Consider the following 5,420-nt stretch of genomic DNA (forward strand, 5'->3'; position numbering starts at 1 on the left):
AATTGTGCCTGTGTCTCCCCTTTCTTGTTTGCGAGCTTGAGCCAGCTTGTAACAAGTGGGGGAGGGTCGTCACACAACAGTCCACTAAAACATGGGGAATATGAGGCATTACCCTCAGGGGCCTGGAATCATACACACATGTCTGCACCACTCATGGTATATGAGTATATATATATATATTGAACAAATACGTAATGCTCCGATTCCTGTTGCCTAGCATTACGCTTTTATAATAATCCCCGCTAGTCAGCTTTGCCCATTTCCTCCTCGTCTCGAATGCTTAGTGCTGCTCCCAGACTGACAGCAGGACCATTATCCATTACTAGCGGGAAGTCCCTTTCTTAGATCATTTCATTAGATGCTTAATGCAGCACTTGCTGCCTCCTGTTTCCTGTCTCTGCATCAGGCCCCTCACAGGCCTCACACAGGCCTCACACAGGCCCCATACAGGCCTCACACAGGCCCCACACAGGCCCCTCACAGGCCCCACACACAGGCCCCATACAGGCCCTCACACAGGCCCCTCACAGGCCCCACTCACAGGCCCCATACAGGCCCAATACAGGCCCCATACAGGCCCCTCACAGGCCCCTCACAGGCCTCACACAGGCCCCTAACAGGCCCCACACAGGCCCAATACAGGCCTCACACAGGCCCCTCACAGGCCTCACACAGGCCCCTAACAGGCCCCTCACAGGCCTCACAGGCCTCACACAGGCCCCATACAGGCCCCACACAGGCCCCGCACACAGGCCCACTCACAGGCCTCACACAGGCCTCACACAGGCCCCTCACAGGCCCCTCACAGTCCCCTCACAGGCCTCATACAGGCCCCACAGAGGCCCCTCACACAGGCCTCATACAGGCCCCACACAGGCCCCTCACACAGGCCCCTCACAGGCCCCTCACAGGCCCCTCACAGGCCTCATACAGGCCCCACAGAGGCCCCTCACACAGGCCCCTCACAGGCCTCAAACAGGCCCCTCACACAGGCCTCATACAGGCCTCACACAGGCCCCGCACACAGGCCCACTCACAGGCCTCACACAGGCCTCACACAGGCCCCACACACAGGCCCTCACAGGCCTCACACAGGCCCCATACAGGCCCCACACAGGCCCCGCACACAGGCCCACTCACAGGCCTCACACAGGCCTCACACAGGCCCCTCACAGGCCCCTCACAGGCCCCTCACAGGCCTCATACAGGCCCCACAGAGGCCCCTCACACAGGCCTCACACAGGCCCCTCACACAGGCCCCTCACAGGCCCCTCACAGGCCCCTCACAGGCCTCATACAGGCCCCACAGAGGCCCCTCACAGGCCCCTCACAGGCCTCAAACAGGCCCCTCACACAGGCCTCATACAGGCCTCATACAGGCCCCCACAGGGCCTCACACAGGGCCGCACACAGAACCATAAATAATTAAATACTTAAACGTCACCATGAATAAATACATGAGCCATTAAATATATAAATATGTACACATTTATGTACGTATTCATATATTTACACATTTTGTATGTATGTATTCATATATTTATGTATTTATTTACACATTTTGTATGTATCATGTATTTATCTACTATTTATATATTAACCGTAGTAAACGTTGTTGTGTCAACTTCATCCATCAGAAGTGGTCATTAAGGACTTCCCCCTAAGGCAAAACAAATGTGTGACAGACATATGAATTGACCAACCGTGGACCTCCTTATTTGCGCCGTGGGGCGGTACATTTTGAAAGTGTGCTATAAGCAAGCGTTTACAACCCAGCCAATCAAAGGGCTTCCCTGGACCTTTTCCCTGAACTTGTGATTCAGACTCTCCCATTTAGACCTAAAAACGCCTGCTAAAAACGCCTATTAAAACCTATGGAATTATTCTACACAATCTCTTAAAACCTGAGGGGTTTTTTGGAAAGATTTTCAGAATTGTCAATCTTCACTAAAACCTTTTATATCTCAGCCTCTGGAGCAGGTAGAAACATGAAATGAAAACCATTTGATAGATTACAACTTGGGCTTTTATTTGATATATCATTTTTATATCATTAATTTACTATAATGTGCATTGACATTTATAAAAAAAATCTATAAACAACAACAAATATTAAATACTAAATATAAGATACTGCCACCTAGCAATGATTCGGCCGACATTGCAATCTCGATGTCTCAGAATGAGTCCCAATGATACACCGAGGTCTGTGAGACTGTATAGAATATTAAAATCAAATAAAAGAAAAATTATGAAAACGATTGAAAATCCGAGATTTCTCGGGTTCTGGCGCTCAACCGCTGGCGAGATAAACCCGAGAAATGTCGGGTGTGGCGCTGAAAGTGTTAATAATTTTTTTTTAATAATAATTAAAATCCCAAAGCATTCCCCCACATGTATTTCAGCGAATCACATCGATTTTCATTACTCGCATACCTTGAAAATGGCGACACTGTCTATAATGACCTAGACGTTGCATCAGGTCTTAAAGCTAAAAACATGCACATGTAGCATCCAGCCTTAAAGTGGAAATGAAGCAGTGCGATAAATACATATTCATAGCATCACATTAGTATTTAGATAAGCCACAGAAGAAATCACGTTATAAAAATAAGCAGTTTCTAAGAAAAAACGATTTGTTGTGTGCATTTCTGAAGCATTTATCAACTAGCTAGCCATCGCTCCCGAGAGCTAATGCCGGTCCCCGGCTGGTGCCAACTAGCTAGCCATCGCTCCCGAGAGCTAACGCCGGTCTGTCTGTCGAAGACCGAGGGAACCGCATCAGGCTTCAGCTGATTAGTGGTCTTCTGGACAAACCTTCCACCCCCAACAACATAATCCGAGGCAATGAAGTGTTCTCTGGGGATCTTCATTCCCTGTCCAACAGGCTGATCACGCCGCCTGAGTGCAGCCAGCCTGAGCCAACATGCCAACAACACTGTTTTTTTCACTGGTAGTTTGTGGAAATTAACCAACTTTCCTCTCTCTCACATGGTAAAATTAGTTTGAACAGCCAGTAGCAATACAAACAGAACCACCGCGGTCCCGTTGTTTTGTAGGCAACATTTTATTTACTTACTGACCCATTCACTATAGGCAGCTAACCAGCAGTGTACACCAAACAACCCCCATGACGTCAGCCATGACGTCAGCAACAAAATGGCGGCGCCCATGTTGAAAACAGGGATATTATATTTGATTTTTCAGACAAATAAGATAGATTTCACATTTGATTATATAACCCTGTCTTACACAAGGTACACAACAAACAAACTAGGATCACATTGCTCACTGCTTCATTTCCACTTTAAAGGTATAAACACACAGACACGCAGCATCCGGTCTAAATGGGTTAAGACATTATCTGATTGGCTGGGTTGTAACATTATGACTGTGTGAGACTATCCAGAACCAGAACCAGTCTGTAGTGTTGAGGTTTACAGCCAGAACCAGTCTGTAGTGTTGAAGTTTACAGCCAGAACCAGTCTGTAGTGTTGATGTTTACAGCCAGAACTAGTCTGTAGTGTTGAAGTTTACACTCAGAACCAGTCTGTAGTGTTGATGTTTACACCCAGAACCAGTCTGTAGTGTTGATGTTTACATCCAGAACCAGTCTGTAGTGTTGATGTTTACAGCCAGAACCAGTCTGTAGTGTTGATGTTTACAGCCAGAACCAGTCTGTAGTGTTGATGTTTACAGCCAGAACCAGTCTGTAGTGTTGAAGTTTACACTCAGAACCAGTCTGTAGTGTTGATGGTTTACAGCCAGAACCAGTCTGTAGTGTTGAAGTTTACACTCAGAACCAGTCTGTAGTGTTGATGGTTTACAGCCAGAACCAGTCTGTAGTGTTGATGGTTTACAGCCAGAACCAGTCTGTAGTGTTGAAGTTTACAGCCAGAACCAGTCTGTAGTGTTGATGTTTACAGCCAGAACCAGTCTGTAGTAGGCTTGGGCGGTATCACTTTTTTCATACCGTTATACCTTGATTATATAATACCGCGGTGTACGGTATTGAACGGTATGACTTTCATTTTCATCAGCGGGGGGGGGGGGGGGGGGGGGGGGGCAACCCGTGGCAACCCGTGTTACCAAGTAAACAAGTCGCGGAGATGGCCAGTTAGCCCGCAGCATCCGAGTGCTACTATCATTAGCTCTCAGAATGGAGCCACTAGCCAGAAGCCCGCAGCATCCTAGTAATACTAACGTTAACTCTCAGAATGGTAGCCAGGAGCCCCGCAACACCCTAGTACTAGTAACGTTAGTATTGTGTATTCAAAAACGCACCGGACTGCGACGTAACGTTTTACCGTTTATTTGCTTGTTCCACCAGTCCACAACAACACACACTCGTTACCACAACGTTTTACGGTATTTTCACAGCACTGTCGCAACATTACCGTAAAGCGTGACCACCGTTGTGATACACATACACAACAGTTGGCTCTCAGAACAGCCAGTTAGCCCGCAGCAACGGTAAGCGTGTCTCGACTCTCATTTAATTTCCAGTGAAGCGGGGTTTCCCCATCTCCTCCTGTGTACTCCTCCTGTGTATAGAGAACCAGCTGCCTCGCTCCACTAGTGACTCGAGGACTGGTCTCGCCCTCTGCTGGCGCGTGTGTGCAGTGCACTACAACCAACCACTATTAAAACAACGTTTCACTGTAATATAAACTGAAATGGATCTGTGATTTTGACGGTATTGATTTTCAATACCGTCGGTATCTCTAAATACCCCGGTATACATTAATACCGTCATACCGCCCATGCCTAGTCTGTAGTGTTGATGTTTACACCCAGAACCAGTCTGTAGTGTTGATGGTTACATCCAGAACCAGTCTGTAGTGTTGATGGTTTACAGCCAGAACCAGTCTGTAGTAGGGCTGGGCGATATGGCCTAAATATGATATCACGATATTTTCTGACCTTTCGGCGATACACGATACACATCACGATGTTTTTCTTTTTTACCCCAAACGATTCATTATGAGGCTTACCAAGACAGTATTTGAGTTTGCAAGCTAACATTAAAGACAAAATAAAATACCCATGCATTTAGCATTTTTATATTATATATTAGATTTAGATTATTGGATTATTAGATTATAATATATTGCATATATTTAGCAATGAGATATTATATGATTTAGATATGAAATATGATGAATTGAAAATGGGGGACCCTGATGTAAACAAGACAAAAGTCTTTCTCTGGTCTGCATCCCCTTAACAATTGTATGTATTGAGCTGTACTGTACCCATTCTGCAATATGTTAATAAAGTTTTAAATCAATCAATCAATCAATCAATCAATCAATAAATAGCATTTTAGCATTTTTATGAAACTACTGTATATTTGTATGTCTCTAAATGTTTTGATGAATTGAAAATGGAGGACCCTTATGTAAAAAAGCTGAAAGTCT

This window comes from Notolepis coatsorum, assembly GCF_963971535.1.
Source record: "Notolepis coatsorum genome assembly, chromosome: 7".
In the NCBI taxonomy this organism is placed as follows: Eukaryota; Metazoa; Chordata; class Actinopteri; order Aulopiformes; family Paralepididae; genus Notolepis; species Notolepis coatsorum.